A 23,510-nucleotide genomic window follows, 5' to 3' on the forward strand; every position below is an offset into this window, starting at 1 on the left:
GAATGGATCTGTCCAAGCAACATCTGTTAATCCTGAATTCCTAATAACCTTGCGAAGCAAAAGCATGTTTTCTTTCTATTGTTACAATCACTGCCTCCTTTTCCGAACTATCCAAAATAGTGTTATAATCTCCTAATAGAAGCCAAGGCAGACTATAACTAGAGGCTAGATTCTGAATACAGGTCCATTGAAATTTCTTATGTTGCTCATATAATGGCACCATCTATATGCAAGATACTAATATCCATTTACCTATAGAAGCATCTCCAACTGTACTAAACAATATACTCACAACTCAGCTGAAACGCAACCAACACGGCAGTTCAATGCAATGCTGAAATACGTATCAATACTTGCGCTCATCTGAAAATACAGCTAGCTGATAGACAATGACAAAGATTTTATAGGCAATTTAGCATGCTAGCAAATTAGAACAATATGAATGAAAGAAACATATGTCTGGGTGGTGTAGTTGGTTATCACGTTAGTCTCACACACTAAAGGTCCCCAGTTCGAACCTGGGCTTAGACATTTCTCTTTTGGTAATCTTCTAATGCCAGGTCATGACAGCAGCCAGCGGGTTCCCTTGTTTTTGTGCTTTACTGTTTACAAAAAAAAAAAAAAAAATTACATAGAAGCAGTGTCTTAACAATATCAGGTGAGGGGAATGTGTTTCATGAGATGCAAAATGATGTTTGGAAATGGGCATATAATATAGTCCATGGATATTAGAATTAAAATAGATTGCAGAGTTAAGACATATATCATTCTAAATTTCTAACTTAATAAAAGAAGGCGAAACAGGTTACCTCGCAGTGTAGAACTAGTGACCAACATTGAACCGACCATCTCCTAATCTGTCTATACAAGGCTTTGGCTTGCTCTTTTCCCGATCAATACGGTTTTCCTTCACCATCTGTCTCAAGTCTCTAACATATTCATCCTCAAGTTCTTGCAAATCTAAAGTGTGCCGCGGTTCTGTATAATAACCTTTTAAGGCTTGCCAATCTACAGGCAACGAATTGTTATTAGGAGTGGACGGTGTGGTGAAAGATGTTATATTCTCCCTGAACCCATTAGGTAAACCTTCTGAATTCCTCACAGTACTGTGCACCTTTCTTGTACCCCAACTAAATCCTTGCCCTTGACACCCATCCGAGAAGCTAGCTTCAGCGTTCTTTTCAGTAGGAACGGAACCTTCTATTGGATTTGCACGTTCCGTGAATCCCCGCACTTGCTCGTACCCCGGCCTAGACCCATTTGGTGCACCTTTCATCTTCTTCCCAGTATAAATGGAACCATCTGCTATCAGTTTATTGTCTTCCATGTATCTTAAACAAGCTGCTATAAGAGTAATTTCACATCTGTTTGGATGCAAGGGAGACCTGAAACGCAGCTCTTTTCTTGTTTCTTGCTTTCTGATAAAAAACAATTTCCATCCAGCAAACATAAGATGTTGTTTCGCTTTAAAAGTCAATCCCCTGATTGTGACTCCACTTTTTTTTAGTTCTTCAAGACATTTAATATTGAAATAATCTATCACAGCTTCGGGACAATAAAGGGGTTCAACTGCATATTTCTCATCCCCTTCCACAATTGTCATAGATCTTCCACCACCTGCTGGTTTAAAAACACTACTTTCACAGCTTTCTTTATTAGTGAGACAAACCAATTCTCGACATCCGGTTGTTACAGTGTCCTGACTTACAACACTGTTGTTTATCCACTGCACCCAAAAATAAGTTATCTTCAACAGGAGCCGAAAGACATTCAGCTGGAGGGAGCATATCCGAACGACCAGGTGCACAGGTTGTTAGAGGGTTCATACTTACAATACTCATGGGCTGTTCATCCAGTGCACCAAATAAGTTATCTTTTACCGAAACTGAATCCCATTCATCTGGAGGGATCATACTTACAATACTCATCGGCTGTTCATCTACTGCACCCAAGAAGTTGTCTTTTACCGGAACTGAATGCATATCCGAACAAAGAGGCATACAGGTTTCTTTAGGGTTCCAACTTATAATACTCATGGGCTGTTCATGCAGTGCACCCATAAAGTTATCTTTTACTTGCACTGAATTCCATTCATCTGGAGGGATCATACTTACAATACTCATCGGCTGTTCATCTACTGCACCCAAGAAGTTATCTTTTACCGGAGCTGAACGCATATCCGAACAAACAGGCATACTGCATGTTTCTACAGGGTTCCAACTTACAATACTCATGGGCTGTTCATCCACTGCACCCAATAAGTTATCTTTTATAATCGGAGCTGAAGGACATTCAGCTGGAGGGAGCATATCGGAACAAGCAGGTAGACATGGGGCTTTTTTCCGGCGGCTATAAGTAACAGCAGCTCGAGGGAGCATATTGGAACAAACAGGTAGACATGCAACATTTTTCCGGCGAATATAAGTAACAGGATACGGAACAACTAATCCGTCTTGGCCAATGGTAGTAGTTGTACTTGCAAAAGCATAACTATTCGATTTATCATTAGAGATATCTCTACTAAAATCATTGTAAAAAGGAACTGAATTAAAACAAGTTACGGAATTACCACTAAAAAATTGTTGATTTAACCGATTTTTATTTCCTTCTGAGTTCTCGTTGACAACGCCAGTGAGCTGATGCTTTTCGTCTTCTTTTTTCATGGAACCAAACAAGTCTTCATCCATAATGTTATTATTAATCATGAGTAGATAACTATTTTTTTGATGGCAAGGATTTATTAATCCATCAGCATTGCTATAGCCGAAGTTACCATCATCTATTCCGGTACTGCGACTACCAATCACTCTTCCATTCAAACTTGCAACGTAACTGTCATTCATGATCATATCATTAACCCAATCATCTTTCGCAATACTTTTTTCAAGTTCATGGATTTTTTTGGGTGATCCAATCACAGGTCTTTCTTCTTCTTTAGGTGTTAAAAATTGTTTTTCTTCCATCAGAATTTTTTGGAAAACCTAAAACTCATCTCTTTTTCGTTTGTAAACTAGGGTTTTGTGAAAGGAATTTTTTGGTTATGATAATTTAAACTACATACTCAATTCTCATTCATTATTACCCCACAAAAAGCTGACGTGGACACTTATGGTGTAAGTATTGTAAAATAGAGCTATTTCATTGATTGTGGTCCCACAAAGCAAAAACTAAACTATTTATACGCCTTATTTACACCCGCAACTTGACCCATGTCGGAGTTTACACCCACCTTAACTAACCCAAGTCTCCCACTTCCTAAACTACTTCCTACGTGTAGGAGCACTATAATCAAAAATTTCAAAACTAATCCCAACTTCTCACGGATATAGAGAAATATAGATAATCAAAACTAAATCATGCAGAGATGAAAAATCATAATCCATGTATTCTGATTCTATTTTAATCTTTGGTTTTCTTGTTTGCTTAGATAATCAAAACTAAATTCTGCAGAGATGAAAAATCATAATCCATGTATTCTGTTTCTCTTTTAATCTTTGATTTTTTTGTTTGCTGTGAAGACCCTATTATTTTTTTTTGTCTCCCCGTCTATCTAATCCATTAGACAAATACTTTTGTGGGTTCTCAAATTTTCATTTGATATGTGCAGTACAATTGCTAATTACTAAAGTGGATGCATTGTTCTTTCTAATATTCAGGTAAACATGTCTAATCATTCCCTCATTTAATTTTTTCCAATTTGACTTTCAAATACAGCTGTAATTGCGATTTGTAGAGATAAAAAACCTGTCACGATTTTTATTTTAACTTTGATCCGTTCATCTTACAAATGAAGGATTTCAGTGTAGTCATATAAACTAAGGTTTGCAGTACAACTGCGTCTGTGAAAAAGTGGATTTTCAATTTTATTTTCGGAATTTTGATATAAAAATGCAATTGATTTGGTATTATTACACACATGTTGAATTTCATATAAAACTGAGGAAATGAATGAGAGGATTTTTTACATTTTTTATTTTTGCAATGTGAAGATTCAGAACAACGGCGTAATGGATTTACATAAGCAACCATCCACTAATCATTATCCACTTAATGTGAAAAAAGTAGTACCAATGCTATTATACATTTCTAATAACTAACAGAAGTTTATGTGTGCTAACCATGGAATAAACTTTACACGTTTTGTAATGTCGATCTCTATGTTTATGGACAGGATGGTGATGGTCAAGATATCATTTCAGTGGTGCAAAAACATATAATTTAGAAACATAGATACCAGAAGGTATGAACACCTTGGACTAAACGATGTCATCATTAATTGCCCACTTGCTCTCTTTTTGTTTTCTTATTTAGAAATGAGTGACAGCTTGAGATCGGTTGCTATTGTACAAGCATTTGCAAACAAGGCATGACTGTGTAGTTGAACATTAATATAAGTGGTTTTCCGTAATACTAAAATAGCCTATGTTTCTGAACTACCATAATGGATAGGAAAAAATATGGCCCAGATTAGGAAAACAAAACTTACACCTGAGTGATGTATGTCAATAACATTAAAAAACAGCTGTTAACGCATAAGGTTTTGTAAGCAGTTAGTTAATTCCTTTTGAACCTTACATGTTGACGACATTTTACTTTCTCTTATTCTTTATCATTTTTCAATTTTCAGGGACATGTGGTTGCAATGAATGTAATCGGTCACCTGCGCAATGTAGTGTCCTGATGATCTGGTTAAAAATTCATTTCCTTAGAGTACATTTGGTTCGAAAATTTTGTGTGGAAGCAGTAAGTTCTCTAGAATTATAATATTTTTTGTTGTTGTTATGTTATTTGAAGTAATTACAACCTATTTATATAAGCCAAGGCTCCGTGAGATACTTTTTCTGCTTCACATAAGTCATTAGCATGTATATGGGTGAAGTTCCTCATCGTCTGCTCTATACGGGAAAGTGGATACAGAGAAAGATTCTTGGTGTTGTCATCGTAGGGATAAAAATTGAATATTTAATTAAGAATGAGGGCTTTTCTGATCCGAATTATGAACTTATGGTAAATTAAAGGTGTTAGGGCTTATAGTATAGGGATGTGATTTGCTGCTGCATTGTGAGATAGTTTCATAAAGGCAGATTAAAGTTGGTATCAAGGCTTCATAAGGACCTTTCTGGCTCAAATCTAAGAAGGCAAACGACGTGCACGACCTACTGTGGAACGATTCTTACATCAATCATGACAATGGTAGAGAGGCTGAGGGATGCTTTGCTTTGCTTATATTAATGCTTATAAATGGTATAGCTAACTTGACAATAGTAATAAGGAATTACCAACTTTCACTTTTGTTGGAGGAATTGCTTTTTGTTTCCCAATTGATTGTTTAAACAATTCAACAAGTGCAAGTTTCATGTGTTGGATTCAATAGTTTCAAAGTACCTTACATATGATTCTGTTGGAGTCTTGCAACAATAGAAGAAACGTCATATATATCAAACAATAAATATAAAGAACCGTATCAAACAACTCTACCACGAACAAATTGATGAGGGCAGAATCACAGGTTCAACAAGCTGTCCTTAACACATTAGTTCGCGGGTATACTCTGAAATAATGTTAAACCCCAACGTGCGAAGATGTGTCTAGGATAAGACTGCCCGATATAACTTGAGTTAGCACAACGCAAGTTACCCACTCTTGAACTCAACAACAGGGATGGAAGTAAAACGCCGCACAAAAAACAGCAAGAAGAAGAAAAGTAGACCTAGAGATAGTCGCTGCTTATATGTTTTGAAAACAGAATTTCGAGTCATATTTATAGGATGAGATACTTGCAAATCAAGTTAGGTTTTGGTTTTCTTCAAAAACAAGTAAAACTCGTAAAAGGAATTTCCACAAATAAAACTCTTAAGAAAATATTTTTGGAATTTATTTCCTAAAGAAAAATTTGCCAAAAATAAATACGAGTAGAAGAGGAACTTGGTGCATGGTATATGCGTATGGGCATGGGTCAAAACATGCCCGCTCCACCAACATTGTATTACAACATATCCATGAGCACATGGTTATATAGTGGAGCACTTCTTTAGTTTTCCACAATGTGGGACTAAAGGTTCCATTTCATTCACTCAAAAATGAGTGAGTATCCTTAGACCCTTAGATCATGAGATCAAATCACATCAAGACCAAAAATCCATTTATTAAATAACTCATTTCCTCAAACAGATTCATCCTAACATTGCGATGCTGAGAAGAAACAAATCACTTAATAATATCAAATTTTAGTTGAAAAGGCTTAAAGACAGTGCTTGTAACGCTGATGGAAGAATAGATGAATTCCCAAAATCTTGCGTCCAAACGGATAGAGACAGTCTGAAGTATATGGGGTTTCTGACCAAGTTAAGTACACTATATGCTTTTTGTCTGACCAAGTTAAATTAATTCAAAGACTAAGGAAATTTTTCGTTGGCTTACTGCATTTACAGTTGTAAAGAGCAACATACTGCATTAGTTGGTTTTGGTTTGACACAACATGTTGAATTCAAACTTCGCGGGCACAAGAGAAATTCCTTATGTCCCCAAATTTTTGCATTTGAGAAAAATCACATGTAACAAACAAATTCATACACAAAATACTATTAGTAAGATACGTTTTGATATTTTCATCAGTAGTGTTATATCCGGTGCGGATGCACCGGGTTAGAGGCTTGTTTGATGTATTTTATGGATATGATGAGCTTGCGATATTTTCTCGGTGTTGTTACAATGGCCTGTTATAAAATGCCATGGATATTCTTAGTGATTCTCCAAAGCGATTTGATATGGAAAAAAAAAAAAGCAACTCCAAATTCCCAGTCTGTGAATCTCATGGCTTCAATGCACTCAGAGGGGAAGTGGAGCATCCATGGAGACACAAACATGATTTCTCCGTGATTCAACCGGACTGCTAAGTATCGGATCTGATTCTAATGACTAGTTTCGATTCCATAAAATTGGTTGAAAAGATCAAAATCAATAATTTCTGGGTGAAAAAGACATCTAGATTTTGATACTGTTTAAATGGAAAAAAATGTAAAATTAGATAGGATGTAAACAGTTTTATCCTGTTAATTTTCAAATACTTTTTCTTATTTTTAATTTACACAATCCAGTTTCATCCTCGCTATTTTTGAAGTTTAAGCCAGGATGAATCTTGCTATTTTTTTGGTGTCCATTTCATCATACTAATTTTTACTCGTCCATTAGAACCGTGTTTTAAAAATATTTGGACAAATTATCCATTTTCCGTTTCAATTCCGGTCAAAATTTGTAGCACCCACTTCCAGTATTTTAAATTGCTCCATGCCAAGGCAAGACATTTTACGTACAAGCTAAAACTAGGAATTCACAAGCATACAAACCTTGTGTATCTAATTTTTGGTTGCCCATCCGACCTTATTAAGGAGTCTTTTTTTTTTTTTTTTTTTTTTTTTTTTTTTTTTTTTTTTTTTTTTTTTTTTTTTTTTTTTTTGCGATCGGTTACTCTAAAGGTCAGTTTATTGAATGTATTTGACTAAGATCCCTTCTTGGGTGTCCGTTAATAGCACTTTTATTTATCAATCTTGTCTTTGATCAGGCATAGGTTTTTATGACTAATCAAGCTGAAGCTAGATACTTCATTTCCTTGGGTAGTTTTAAACCCTGACGGATTCCCCAGTTCTGCATTCGGCATTGGGTCAAGTACTATTATTAAGATAAACGAGTTACGATGTAAAAAAAAAATATTTCTGTTAATAGAGTTCAGTTTTACTTCTTATACTTTGTACAGAGTATTCCTGGAAGTGGGTGGTGATACAAATCATATCAGAACTGGACTTGCAACCTGTTTTTCTTTTTCTTTTCTAGATCTGAGTGACTGGTATCTGACTTAAATCACCTGACTCATCTGAATCTGACTCAAATATGTAATTTTTTGAGTCAGTACTGACTCAACCGATTGATTATTTATTTTTGGCACGCAGAAAATATCCTGATCTGTTCAACTGGAGATTTTGATGGCAGCACAAAAACCAAGCTGAATTACATCCATAATGTGCAAACAGTTGTCCAAATTCTTTACTCTAATCACTCTTTACATGTCAAAAACGCTACCTGTCATATGTAACTTACAAGAAGGAAGATTCCAATATACATATCCACAAATTGCAAAGATCGTGTACAATATCTCTGGAATTAACACAAAACACGGTGAATTATTAGCCCTGAACATTAGCAAAAGTAAAACCTGCTCCTAAGAAGCTGCCTGTCAGTAAATATCAAACTGAAATTAAAGTTAAAATGCAAATTCAGTGATCATGCATAATTGTACCCGGTAAGCTGTCTTACTCTCAACACCAAAGTTGCATGAAAGAACCCATGTGAAGTAACACCATTTCTAGTAACATTTTGAACTGGAAGTAAAACCTACTTCTAAGGAGCTTCCTGGCTGTAACTATCAAACTGAAATTAAAGTTGAAATGCAAATTCAAATTCGAGTTAAATGGTGAAATGAAACTGAAACGATATTTCTTATGAGGTAAAGCATCTTCATTCCCAACCCACTTCTTCTCTCAAATCTTTGTATTGCTTTCAGTAAATTAGCAAATTAATTTCATTGTTGTTAGGCTCAATGCCTTAGAGAAGATAAAAACAGGTTTGTTCAGAAACTTCTAGGAACAGAGTCAGAGGTGATTAATTCATAACTGAACCCAGTCAGAACTTACACATTTCTAGTAACATTAGGAACAGTGAATATTATAAACCTATTCTAAGAAGGTAATCAACCTCAAATAAAAGTTGAAATTCAAATTCAGATTCTAATTAAATGTGAAATAAAATTTGTTCTGCATCACTATCTAGTTAAATGGAAGGTAATTAATCAGGTTTGTTATCAGATACATATGTGACAATGTCGCACACTATTTTAATAGGAATCCTATTATTGGGGCTTAAAAAGGGTGGGTTTTTGTGGCTTTTTGGGGTCATGATATAACAACCTATATGACCCCTTATCTACATTTTTCTCTAATGTCAAATCTACCCTTAATTTGATTAGTGCTAATTAAATTGATTAAGCTATCTAATTTATCTTAGTGAAACGATTAGACTAATCCAAACATTATTTTTTTGTAAATCTAAACTTGACTTTTTCGAGTTTTGAAGAAAGAAAAGTGGTGATTTTGGTGAAATTTTTTTGACAATTTTTTTTGACAAATGACGAAACCCTTCATCACAAAATTCAAGATAACCTTATAATCAACTCCCAACATCAATTTTATCAGTTCAAATCCGTCGAAAATCTGAAATTTTTTTTGGAATTTTCTGCAGTAACGGCTGGGTAAACTTGTCGACCCGGCTGAAAATCAACATAACGGTTGGGATATTAGAAATTCCCAGACGTAACACCACAAAATGGTTGGGAAATCAGGAACTCACAGCCGTGATATTAGAAAACGGTCAGGAATTTACGAACTTATGGCCGTTATTCTTCCCTGAATAACCTGAGTCCGCAAAACAGTTGGGTTTACAAAACATTCCTGGCCGTAATTAGATTTGAAAGTTGAGAACTTTTTTAGTTCAACATGAATTCTTAGTGCGATTGAAAGTTACTAATACTTTCATTAACTAGACCACAATAAAACTCATTACATGCTTAATATATTCCCATTACAAAATTGGTTCTAATAACATTCCTTCCGATGTATCAAGAAATCTTTGATGATGGTCATTTGAGCTTTGAAGTTAAAATTATAACCTTTCCATTCTCTCCATTCCTTGTTAGATTGAGCTATGACTTCTTCAGCAGTCTCACCTCTAAGTCGAAGTTGCTTGCACATACGAAGTAAAGCCATATACTCTTCCACTTTTTTGCGTATGTTTGAGAATCGAAGATACAATTCAATCCTATCGCGGTTGTTAGGGTTACCTGTTTCACTACAAAAATTTTCAAAAATTTTCTTCCAATAAGATTGATTTGGTACACCACCATTCCTTCGTTCTTCTCCCTTCTTTGGATAGCATAACACAAAATTTTGACAAAAAGATAAGTCGTCATCCAAATTAAAGTCGGGTTTATCCTTTGAGTACATTGCATTGAGTTATTAGGAGTTTTACTAGAGATTGTAGGTGTGATTTTGATTTGGAATGGGTGGTTATATGGAGAACAAGTTATTTCAAGTTTAAATAGGTGGTTGAACAGCTAGAACCTTCTATAGATTAGTCTTCAAACGGATATATTTTTCAAAATTCAAAAAACTAGCCGATTTGAAGTGGTACAAGTGAAATTATAGAGCATGACGGCTGGAAAATGCTAGGCATACCAAGCCGTAATTCTGTATGACCTGCAGAGTTGGTGGTCCGTTAGAGTTACAGATGGGATTTCTGGCCGTAATCCTGATTTTTTACTTTTAGCCAGAAAAACGGCTGGGATTCCTGTCCGTGCTGGAAATTACGGCTTGGATATGTAGCCGTTTCTAGGAGCCCTTTTTTTTTTGGTTTACCAGAGTAGTATACGGCTAGGAATGTCCAACCGTAAATAAGACCTAACCGTGATTTTAACACTGCTTGGATATCTAGCCGTAAACATGACTCATTGTAGTTCAGGGAATTTAGACCAAACAACGGCTAGGTTTTTCGCAACCGTGAACAGGCCACCAACGGGTTTCTAACCATGGTGCATTTTATGGCTGGCAGTTTCTAACCGTTTTCATTTTTTCGGCTATGAAAGTTTATTTTTCAACATTTATAGGCATTTTCGGCTAGGTTTTGTGAAGCAACGACCTAGCTGAAAATGCCTGAAAAAAACAATGATGTTTTTTTTTTTTTTTTAGATTAAACATATTGAAAAACTAGCATTAATTCATAAATGAAAAGTTATAAAAATCCATCCATCTCAATCCTTAAGAAAAGAACGAAAACAGTAAAATGTCAAAGGCTTAGATAACAAAATATTCATGAAGTGAAATACTAAAAAACGAGTAGATTGTAATTCACTTGATTCCTCCCCGGAAGACTCTTGTAAAAACGCATCCAAATCGTCCTCTTGATCCCGTTCAACAACTGGTTCTACAACTCTAGCAGCACTTGTTCCACCACAACCTTCTTTTTTTCCACCTCGAGCACTTGATCCACCTCGATCACTTGTTCCAGCACGGCTTCCTTTTTTCCCGCCTCTTCCTTACTTTGATGAAGCTTGCTCATGGGGGGAGTATCCTAGTCGTCGCTAGAAGAAGGAGACCTAGCACTCTTATTTCTCCTTGATCGGTCATCTTCTTGAGGATATAAACCTCCTTTCTAAGGGAGTATTATGCCTTGGACTAGATTCCGAAGTAATCTTGGTTCAAGGACGGTTAACTTCTCTCCCGAATCAATCATACGGGTGATGTCCTTGGACACCCAATTAACTCGTTAAACCTATTTATAATATAAAATACACTTATTCATATCTAACCAACAAAAAAAAAACATTTATAAACATAACTTCTCTCCCGAGTGCTTAAAATATTTCCTTGCCTCGGGATCCAAATTTTCCACATAAGGATGAGCCCACTCTTGATACCATCCCATGTAATTAGCATCCGCTTCGGAAGTTCCATGAGCAGCTTCAAGACCTCTTCTACTCATTTGGTTTGCTTGTTGGGAACGAGCATTCCAATCTTCGACCGACGGAGCTATTGTTGTTGCATAGTTCAATTTGACATCTTTTTCCTTAAACATGGAGTTGGCTACGCTCAGTGGAAAAAGAGATTCTTGAGGTACAATTTTCTGGCCAATACCAATTTCTAGACGTAACCACTACCACTGAAACATGAATTCGAACACAGAGATATATACGGCTAGGAAAGTCCCAGCCGTGATTAAGTTGTTGCGGATGTGATTATTCTATCTCGTACGCATCGACTAATTTACGGCTGGGTATTCTAAAATTTCTCAACCGTGACAAAATACACGGGTGGGAGTTCTTAGATCTCCCGACAGTGATACACATAAACGGCTGGGAAACCAACACTCCCAACCATGATAAATATTTACGGCTGGGAATCAAAGAACTACCAGCCAAAATTCTACTCAAAAAAAAAAAAAAAAAACATTTTCTCCATCTTCTTCTCTCCAATCCATCTTCTATAGCACGAACAGATCCTTATGAACCAAAATCAGTTTCTTGTTCATCTATCTAATCAATCTGTTATCTCACATAAACCAACAGATCTTCATGAAACAAAACAATTAACAGATCTCCAATCCATCTACTCCATCTATTTGATGATTCTTGTTCTGCTTTGATATTATCCAGATCCGTAAATTTCTCAGATAGAAAAAGGGATAAATTTGATTCATACCGCTTAATGAGATTTAGAGTTTTATTATTTTATTTTATTTTTTTTCTTAAGAAACGATTTTTGTGAAATAGTCTGTTCTTCGATTAATTTTTGGGGTTTTGGGTTTTATCAACAGATTTGTGCGGATAGTGGAAGATGCTTCTTACACATGTAAAATCAAATTTTGCTAGGTTTTTTTCATAAACTCCGATTTGTTATAGGGGTTTCGTTTAATAGTAATTTCTATTGAGTTTTTGTTTTCCATCAACCTGGAGGAGTCAACTTCATCTAACTATACTTGCAAGAGATCCTAAAGTTTCAAGTTTTAGGTTTCGTTGAATTTGATTTGATTTTGAGTGTTTTTGTTTGAATATTACTTATGGGTTTTGTTTATTATCATGTTTTACGAGATGGTATTTTCTTTTTCCTCGGATTTCTTCCATTACTACTTCGATGGCTTCTGCCTAAAAGAAAGAGAAACGGTATTGCTCTTCTGCTGTTTGATAAAATTTCTCAATGAGCTAATTGCCATGTCCCTTAAATTTGATTTTATTTTTTCCTTTTAAAAAGGTTTTGATCAGTTGGTTTTGTTTATTTAAGGTTTTTGAGTAATTGGTCTTCATATCAATGGTTTGTATCTGCCATTCTTGATGCATTTTTTTTTCATGCATAGTTCAATGGTGCTAACCCTCATCTTACTGTTGTGAATCCTTGTGCTTAAGACTTTCAGGTGAAGAAGCTATTGGAGGAGGTAAATAAGATCGGATGGGTTGTTGTTAAACTCAACTTCACAGGTGAAGAAGGTATTGGAGGAGGTAAATATGACCAAATTCAGAGTTCCCTGCAACATTTTCAGGCCAAATTCAGGACAAATCCAGACTGAATACCACCGAGAGAACATTGAGTGCCACACTGAACAAAAAAAGTCTTCCATTTTAACATTATATTCAGGCCAATAACATACAATCAATACCCAATGAAGTTCAGCTTATAAATAATGAGAAGATGATAACTTTCAGGAGACATTTCTTAAGTTTTTGAAGAATGATATGCACAATCAAAAGATAGAAAAAATATAATATATTTATCAAGTTCAGTTATGAGTTCACATTAGTTCAAATTCTAGAGAATTACAGAGATGATGTAAGCTATTATATATAGGTTCTAATTTTATGTTTTCAGTATAATAGATACCTGTCAGCAGGGAGTATGAATCACTCCTTTCACTGCATTATTGGTTCTGCATCAAAAGAGTATTTATTTAAGAGGGCTGCATTATCACCATCTTTCCATCACATCTTGTTCTACCAGAGCTATGTGAAAGATCTCTGAAGTGCTAGGAAGCTCATAATGTATAACCTGTATATAAAGAGATGATATTACTAGACAAGAGAAAGAATATAAATGATTGGTGATTTGCAAGGGTCTCAGGATTATATACTTGTAGACTGCACATTATATGCTCAGATGGCAAAAAGGAACTAAAAAACAGAAGGAAATTGGGTACTGTCCAACAGGTAATTACCATATGCAGATACATTATGCAGAAGTTACATATCGAAGCAAGATAGAAACTTTGTGTCTAATCGAAACACCACAACACACAATTTACTAATGAAATACATTTTGGATAACCACGACGTATGTTTGCACCTGTGTACTAAGAGGACACCCACAATGGGCATTGCACCTCCATTAATACTCACTTATGCTGGATCAAGTCTACTTTTGTTGCTGCAATACAAAACTTGAGATCCGAAAGCCTGTTGGAGGAGTGCACATAATTACCTCGATTAGGATCAAAAGAATTATAAACAACTTTTCATATAGGTATGCAGGTACAGAAAGATTATGTATGAAATTAACACACGGGCATAAATGACAGGAATTAGATTTCTCTATGTTATGTCCATAACTAACTCATAACAATCACTACAAATTATATTTTTGTTTTACTGAACTACCATTTCAGTACGTCATCTCAATTTATCATCCCTGACTACTAAAACAATTGCAACCGTCCTCAAGCATCTAGTTGTAGAAAATAAAAAGTATTTGTAACTGTAAACAAAAATACTAGAGAGCTTACCACGCCTGCCTCAGGGTTTTCAAGATTGACATTTGGATGGACCCAACCATCCGTATTGCCTACATGTAAATTCGATTTTAGTTGAACAACAAGTATAAGAAACTTAGAAGAAGAGCACATACAAAATTCTAGCAAAAGAGAAAACCCAAACTTAGCAAAATTTGTCATGTGACTTCTTTCCATCAGCTATGAACTATACATCTTCGTACCGACTGTTTAAAGACATCTTAGACTAGCTTGTAGCTAAAGATAAATGTATTTACCTGCACCAGTGCAACAACACAGCACCAGCTGCTCCTAATAGGTGACCGATCATGGACTTGGTGGAATTCACTCTCAACTGCAAAAGCGCAACATGTCATCAAGCATAGGCATATGCTCCTAAAAAAACAGAAAACCAAAAGGAAAAAGAAAATAAAGATGTAGTTTTAATGCAGCGAAGTTACATCGGGATTTTAGCCAAAAAAACGGATGATAGATTGGTACTCCTTCAAGTCACCAGCTTGTGTTGATGTTGCATGAGCGTTCACGTAGTTGACATCTTGTCTGGAAACCCCAGATTGAGCTAAGGCCTTCTCTATACAAAGAACAATACCTTTTCCTGATTGTACAAAGGGAGAAACCAAAGTCAATCAAGGCGAGCATGCATCTATGTTTGGCCCAGACATGAGAACTGGACATGTTTCTCAAGGCAATTAGGCAATGACCAAGACGTCGACTTCCTTATAAAAATAGTAACATTCTGAGTTGCAACTTTCTTACCTTCTGGATGAGGCTCAGTCATATGAAGTATCTAAAAATGAATTATCTAACCTCAGCTTTTATAGATCCATGTAGTGGTAGTTGCCAACAGTTAGAATATCTCAGTTCTTCGTTGGCTTCCCTAATCTGCAAAACACAATCAATTAAAGCCAAAAACTCTTCTAACCAAAAGCAATGAGTGAAAGCCACTCACGACATCATCAACCAAAAACATAACAAAGAACAAGCTAACCTACTTACAGCCATTGCAAGAAAATCAAATACTTCATACATTCAGATGAATATATTAGTGAAAGAAATATGTATCCATTCAGACCAAGCATTTCTTAAAGCAATATATATCCCTCCTGCAGCTGGTTGTACAATCATTATAAATAATCACAAAAGCATAAATAAATGTAATGGTTGGCAATGAAAAAGAAAAAGGTTATCTTGTTCTATTTAACTAAGTTCTTACTGATATAAGGAGCGACACTGCACCATTTCAGTCACTGCATACTATATCCATTGTTAACACCTTAGCCATACAATCTCCAGACCTTCTTCCCTGTAGCATCCAGAACTGAACAACTCCAACTGCATCTGGCCCTGAACCTGCAACTTCCTCTTCAGCTACAACCAAACCAGTTGCAATGTCTTCCCGCATTTCTGGATTCATCACAAACCAGAACCACCAACAATAACTTCTTCATCCCTGTCCTAACATTCATCTAACCCTTATGCTTATCTCAAATCCAAATCCACCTCAAGAAAACCATTTAAACAGCTGTTTTGATTCCTCCCGAGTCTCTTGAACACAACCACCACAAACAACTCTTGATTGGCACACTCGAGTTCAAACTAAAATCAACCTAAAACCGATTTTCCATTTAGCTGTTCATTACCACCAAACCCTAGCTTTTCGTGAATCTGCTGCAATTTCTCCATTCAACCATCTTCTTTCTTCATAAACCCATTTCTTCATCATCTGCATATCTACAATCAACTGATTCGAGAACCCATCAATAAATTGTTTCATCACTTCTTCTTCTCAGCATTAACCATCTCTTCCTGTCAAAATCACCCAAATCAGCTTCTTGTCAAACACAACGCCTATTCAATCTCTGTGAAACAAAAAAAAAATCCCTAAAAATCGATAAACCCTAGAAACCAGTGAAACAAAATCTATCAAATCCCTAGATCCGTACTCATAAATAATTTAAAATCAGAATCAAATTAACCAACCTCATACGAACTACGCGAGAATAAGTTTCACCCATTTATAATTATTAACCATCAATCACGAAATCAAAAACAAATTAGATAAATCTGATGAAAAAAAATCAAACCTAAAATAAATCTGCTAGTTACATTTGTTGGTAGATTTAGAAAGAGAGAAAGGAGGATTTTAAGTCAAACTGGGAGAAGCTCATCCAAAAATAGAGCTAGAAACAATTGACCAACCATGATGAAGAAGAAGAGGGTAAAAACTTGCAAGAGAATGAGTACGGGGAGGGGAAGGAGCAGGAGGATGAGGGAGTTGTTTCGAGAATGGAAAGAGAAAATGGGATAGAATAGAATGATAGAAACTAGGGTTATAACGTATTACCTTGCACACGGTTAGTTCGCACGCCTGCAATTCCGGTGTTACCTTGCACACGGTTGGTTCTCACGCCTGTTTTTGTCAACGGATGACTGTAGTTACAAATGTCGCAACTGCTATAAGCAGTTGCGAATTTTAGAGCAGTTGCAAAATCGTTGCTATTTCGGAAAAATGGTGTAGTGAAATGTTCAGTTACGATTTTTATTTGCAACCGTAAATTACTTACGGTTGGTCTCGTTACGAAACGTAATTTGTCCTGCATGTTTCATTTTCTTTTTACGGTTTATAATTGCAGTACTATTATCAACTGTATTTGAGTTACGACTTGTAACTCAAATAACCTTACCAACCGTAGGTTAGTTACGGTTGATCCCGATTCATTAGTTACCAACCGTAATTTATTACGTTTGCTATATGTTGTCATTCTACCAACCTTAACTGGTATTACGATTGAGTTTTCCCCAAATTGAACCAGTTACTGTTGGTATTCGATACTTTTGGAACCATAACTGCGAGTTACGGTTGGTAACGAGCTAAATTCCAACCGTAAGTTCTTCTGAAATTTTAATAGTTTCGCTTTTTTTACGTACTTTAGATAATTTTGAGTGACAAAAAGCTAATGAGAACTAATTTAGAGATTTACCCATCTCAAATTTGTCATTGGAATCACTCATTTTGGTTGAGTGAATCAAAATCTAGGGTTTCACAAATATCACAAAAGTCTTTCTTTTCTTCTCCTCTAAACTTTTTTTTTTAGCTCTAAAAATCTGATTTTGATTTGTTTTAGAATTAATATAAGTGAAATTTGATTATCAAAACTAAACTAGATTATCAACGCTAAACTAGTTTATCAACACTAAACTATGTAAGGGTTAATTAGTCATTTTCAATTTTTTTTATAAGGGGTACTTCGAATTACCGTGTAGTGACCCTTTTTGTCTTATTCACTGCCGCCCTTCTAATGGAATCCGCCGCCCTTTAACAGAATTGTAAAAATAAGTAGGCAATTCTGCCCCTCCTTGCCGCTCATGACACACACGTGTAATACATGCTCAAGATATCTAGTTTCTCCCAGCATTTACTAATCATGTCCACTAATGCTGCTAAGGTATGACCACTTAGCTAAAAACACCCATATGGTCAGGCTAGGGTTAAAAGCCCAAGGAAAATTGTTCGTGTTGTTACACCAAGTATGATATCATCTATTCTTCCATGCATTAGCCTCCTGGATGAGTTTTAGTACATCTTGGCATTGTGCTGGATGCCGGTTCTGGTGCACATCTGATAGTACGTGTTGATACCCCTTTGAATACAAAATGTGGTGTTTTGAGTTACTCCATCAGCTGCTAGTATTTCTTGATGGGCATAGAGTCGCTTCCATACGCCGTTTATGTTGGCAGATAATCTGTAAACTTCTCTACTTTTTGTGGGGATTGTTGTTCCCCTAATTCTGACTTCAGGTTTCCCTTCCAATGGCACATAAAAGTCTATGCGATTACGGATTGTATTAAACACTCCGCTGACTAGCTTGTGGTCTTCGTTGATTTCTAAATGCACTTCGTTACCATACATGTCTCGGATTTTCAATGACATCTTTTGCTTTTTTTTTTAGATCGCTAGAAAAAAAGAGAGTTGGATGCCTTATACCCTAATTACAAAAATCACTAGCAGAAATAATATCAAAACCTCGGATAGATCCCGATGATACTGATAACACAAGACCTTAATACTAAAACAATCACAATAGAAATTGATCCGTTGATTGGAGATCGATCAGCCGCTCAAAGAAGGAAAGCTTAGTTGTATATTGAATTAATTGAATATTTAAAACGCTCATCACGTAAGAGTATATATAGGACATACTAGACTCCTAATCCTAATCAAGAGTATATATAGGACATACTGTAGACTCCTAATCCTAATCAAATACTGAAAGAGGCATAACAAATATCTATTCCTAAGAAAATAGGGAAGCATAAAGCCATAAACAAGTTACGCTGGTGAAAGCCTCCTAAACTAAAATCTTGATTTTGGATCCCAACATCCCACCCATTTTCAAGCAAAGCATGTCCTTAGCATCTTCCCAAGCAGCCACGAAAATCATGAGACTCGTCTCGCTCTCGAGAGAGGGCTGCAGTTTAGAGATAATAAGAATTCGGTGCGGATCCCTAGACAGTAGACAAAATGATTTGACAAAATATCCTACTTTTTCCTATATGTCTATCGGATGGTTTTAAACTTGGACTCTTCTTTGATTTCATTTAGCCCCTTTATCTTTACTCACCATATTATCTGTCCAACGATGATATAAACAAAAAATAGAAGATCGAAAAGAGAGTGAGGAGTCGGAACTTGGAAAATGGCTGGTCTTGGTAATATATATCGGAAATCTGAAACTGTTGTCTGCTTCATGCCCAAAAATTTGTTATCATTAAAAAAAAAAAAAAGGGTCCAGAATGGTTTGGTTCTGATAAGTTTTCAGCGAACAAACGTCATGGCAACTGCTAGAGTTCTCTCTCTGACTTCAGCTGCATCATATTTAGTGCCTACCGATTCCAAGTGCATGTTAGCCACGAAAATATCTCTTTTCTTCTCACCACTACATCATGTCTCTTCAAATTCTGCATTATCTTCTTCTCTACAATTCCAAGAAAAGAGTATAAAGGCGTTTTACTAGGATCATACTGTAGTAAAGCAAAAAAATGGAGATGCAGGGTATCGAACACTGTACCTCTCGCATGCAAAGAGAGCGCTCTACCATTTGAGCTACATCCCCGTGATTGGACATTTTTCTTGATCGACACACATCTTGCAACCAAAGAACACAAAGTGTTATCCATGTGGTTAGTTGAAAAACATGGTAAGTATGGAAATCGCGTAAGTGAAGAAAAAATCTGTGATGTCTCGACTGTTGGAGGTGGCAAACAAGAGAATTCATTTAGAATGGTTGATGACGTGCTATTGCTGCCGCCATATGCGTAGCGGAACTAGGATTTCATACTAGGGGCTCAAAAATAAATTCGGCGCACATGTAAAACAGAAAATTTTTTTTACCTTCTTGACCTGGGGGAGCAGCTCCCTAACGTAGTTTTCGATAGATTCCTGCCTGCCTCCAGGGAAACAATAATGCAAGATCAGTACCAAACTACTAGCAAAAAAAGTTACGTTCTTGACATGGGGGAGCAGCTCCCTAAAGTTACTCTTTCAACAACTACTTCATTGAGCCTAACATTTTGATCAACACTTTCTGATCCATCTACTTTGGATATAGTGTTGTAAAATGCTTCCAATCTTCCTCGTTTGGGTGGTTGACGATGAGTCGGCATTATATCTTGTCTTCCTGTAACATAAGTTGGTTCAATTATTATGCTATGAAATAATTAGCTTCAAAATTGTGAAAGTCGTTATATATCTTCAACACATCAAGTATGAAAACAAGCATTAAGAAACAACTGTCAGGTCAATCCAGAACACCACTGGTTCAACAAACTAACCAAACCCAAAGACTTGATCACAAAAATTGAGTCTTAACATGAGAATACATACCAAACTTCATGTTTCAACAGTTCAACTACCCAAAAATCCATACAACAAAAGAGCCCGAATTGGCCAATTCCCTTGAAGACCCAAACAATCAAGTAGGCTCATTTAATGGAAGCAGATGGCCGTTTAGCACTGTTAGGAAAGAAAACTGGAGAACAGTCTCTGATGATGTATCTACTGCATGCCAACAACAAAAATACAGATAAAAAGACGAAAGAGGCTTCTCGGAGCACTAATTCCCGTTGGGTGGAGGATGCGTTCTTAGTGCCGCCGTTTGATCAATGTTCACCTGATGGGTTTGACTCTATTCTCCCCATTCCAGGGACATACTTTTTCATAGTAAGATCTGCAACAATTGAAGATGATCATTCATCCTTCTATTATGACAATTGGAAGAAGAAGAAATTTAGCAGTAACAAGGTTGAAATAGACGGAATCTCTTCATTCTTAGTGCCTCCTAATGACGATCCATCGTGTTACCATCAGATCTATTTTTATACACTCACAGAAAATCTTGTGCCCGTAAATTAAAATTGTCCTAGCATATGCTGCGCAGTTGTAGCGTCAAAGAGCTGAGCAGACATTATATAAACCTCTCAATGTTATTTTTATATTGCATTTTGTCTTTGCTTTGATTTATTGAATAACATGGTAGCTATACACTCTGCAATGAAGAACAATTATCATCTAAATCTCAAATTTTATTGATTTCTAACAAAAAAACGACTTCACGTAGTCGAGTATATGTTACAATAGAGAACTAAAGACCTCCATTTGCTGGGTGGAAGATTAAGCAAAAAAGAAAATGGAGATTCTGTGGATGTAACAAAACAAAATCAGAGAAAAATGGAGATGCAGGGTATCGAACCCTGTACCTCTCGCATGCAAAGCGAGCGCTCTACCATTTGAGCTACATCCCCATGGTTGGACAGTTTCTTGTTTGTGCGTAATTATCCGGTGCCTAGCAGTACTAGTAAAACCGGCAAGTCAAAAAATTAAAGGATGTTTTATGAACGTATGTGTTTATCTTTTCACCGTTGGTACCTGTCAAAACTTTGCCACCTGAAGATTGTTTTGTAGAATTTGGGGTCTCGTGTGGACTGCAGAGTCAATATTCAACATTCCATTCCATCACACAACACTTGCTCTAAGTAGTGTGTTGTGTCATTTATCCATGAGATGCGTCTCTCTAACTTATGATGGAAATGTTAGAAAAACATGCGACAAGCATGACAAAGTTTCTATTTTAGCAATCGTATAGTAAAAAGAATAGAAAGAATCTCTTTTATGCATCATTCTACTACGAGAAATAAAAATAGAGGTCAAAGTAAAGACACTGGGTCATTGATGCAACGCAGAAACTGTAAGAGAACCATATGTCTAATTTTGTAAAGACACTGAGTCAGAAACAAATGTAATTGCATTGAACGAGCCAGATCACCTTTTGTTTCTTTTTCAGTTCAACAATGTACAGATTTGATTCCACTTGCGTGCACTTGAAAGCATATGCCAACCGGCTACTTATATTTTGTACATGTAAGACGAACCCGCTACTGGAGCTTCCCCGAGACCTTAATTTGTTTCATCTGTTAGTTAATGTTCTCAAGGAAGTGTATCACATTGATTTTTTAATTAAAGTTTGAAATAAGAAATGTTTAGTTTTCATAAATTTTCTTCTACTTTTCAAATTTATCCTTACCTTGTTTCAATACAAATATTATTTTATATATCTCTATTTCACATGTAAAACTAGATTGTATGACACCCATACATCATTAATAGGGGTCTACGTGGAAAAAATAACTTTAGAAGTGGAGCTCCGCCTATCTAATGGTACTACAAAATTTTTAAACTCCGCCTATATAATAGGTACGGAGGGAACAGTAATCATACCCCTTTTCGATTAAATTTGTGATGTTGTGTCACGTAATTTAAAAATTAAACCTTATCTTTTTCTAATAATCTGGAATCTGGATAAACTTGATTAACATTTTCTCAAAGGCGACTCAAACAAAACCCTTAAACCTGCAAGAGCGAGTGACATCTTTCCACGTACACTTGTGAAAGACATTACCGGGTTTACAGACCTGGTTGCCAACTTTAATTAATAACTTCTCTTCCAATGTACTACTTCTCCATGTTCAAGGCTCCAATTTCTGTGATCAAAATTTTAGAAAAGAAAATGAGGAATTTTTTTTGGGGAAATAATAGTTGTTCTCACTTGATAAAATGGGAAATGATTTATGCTGATAAAGATAGAGGAGGGTTAGGAGTTCTTAACTTGAAGCTTATGAATATGGCTCTTTTAGCGAAGTGGAGTTGGAGGTTTGGTGTAGAGAAAACCAGTTTATGGTATAAGCTCATAGTAGAGAAATATGGTTGCGACTACTCAAATTGGGTTCCAGGTCCAGTTTTTTCTTCTCATGGAGTCTCCTGCTGGAAAACGATCTCTGAAACAAGAGATATGATTACTAATAACTCCTCTTTGTGCATTCATTCTGGTACTAGAGTGTCCTTCTGGTATGATAAGTGGATAGGTACTTCCTCCCTGGCAATTTGTTTTAACCATCTTTGCAAGTTGGATAGACATCAATTCGATAGTCTGGCTGATCACATTACTCCTGACGGTGCATGGAGATTTGATTTCAAGAGAATTCTTAATAACTTGGAAGTGACTCAGTTAGCAGGGTTACTCAACGTTATTGGTAGTGATCCTCCTGTTATAGTCACTCTTCCCGATACTAGGCGTTGGCAGCTTCACAACTCAGGCGGTTTTTCAGTTAAATCTCTTTATCATATTCTCACTGTTGTTGCTGGTGTTGATAATTTTCCACATCATTTCGTAAATAAGAATGGAGTTCCACCAAAAGTCTCTTTCCTCTTATGGTGTGCTGTTCATGGTAAATTAAACTCCTTAGATATGTTAAATCGAAAAGGGATGGAAGTTTATAGCTCTTGCATTCTTTGTGGTAATTGTAATGAGTCTCAGGAACATATCTTACTACACTGTAAAGTGGCATATAAAACTTGGATGGCTGTTATGCTTAAAACGCATTGGGGGTTGGTTTTCCCGAGACTATGTATTCGCTGGCTCATTCTTGGTCTCATAGTTCTCTATCAAGTAACGGTAAGGTAGTCTGGGATTTTATTCCCTCTGCAATAGTCTGGATCCTGTGGAGAGAAAGAAATTGTCGCATCTTTGAGGACAAGTATAGTTTCAAGACTGATTCTGAAATTGCAGTGGATGTCAAGG

General features: G+C 36.1%; 1 long non-coding RNA gene and 2 other non-coding genes across 16 annotated transcripts; 1 reads left to right on the plus strand and 2 right to left on the minus strand.

Annotated features, from left to right (window-relative positions):
* Nucleotides 1-457: 457 nt before the first annotated feature.
* Nucleotides 458-531, plus strand: TRNAV-CAC. Its single transcript has one exon. It is a non-coding gene; the product is annotated as a tRNA-Val (tRNA).
* Nucleotides 532-12,984: 12,453 nt separating this feature from the next.
* LOC113340089 lies at nucleotides 12,985-16,664 on the minus strand. Of its 14 annotated transcripts, none has more exons than XR_003355317.1 (8): nucleotides 16,357-16,664; nucleotides 15,613-16,182; nucleotides 15,373-15,485; nucleotides 14,817-15,258; nucleotides 14,634-14,710; nucleotides 14,371-14,429; nucleotides 13,935-14,044; nucleotides 13,347-13,640 (listed from the first exon to the last, which is right to left on the minus strand). It is a non-coding gene; the product is annotated as an uncharacterized LOC113340089 (long non-coding RNA). The 14 variants fall into 14 exon arrangements; XR_003355313.1 differs by having other exon boundaries at nucleotides 15,590-16,182; XR_003355312.1 differs by having other exon boundaries at nucleotides 14,817-14,971; nucleotides 15,133-15,258; nucleotides 15,373-16,182.
* Nucleotides 16,665-21,104: 4,440 nt separating this feature from the next.
* TRNAA-UGC lies at nucleotides 21,105-21,177 on the minus strand. Its single transcript has one exon. It is a non-coding gene; the product is annotated as a tRNA-Ala (tRNA).
* Between the last annotated feature and the right edge of the window lie 2,333 nt (nucleotides 21,178-23,510).

Source organism: Papaver somniferum, unplaced genomic scaffold, assembly GCF_003573695.1.
Source record: "Papaver somniferum cultivar HN1 unplaced genomic scaffold, ASM357369v1 unplaced-scaffold_21, whole genome shotgun sequence".
Classification (NCBI taxonomy): Eukaryota; Viridiplantae; Streptophyta; class Magnoliopsida; order Ranunculales; family Papaveraceae; genus Papaver; species Papaver somniferum.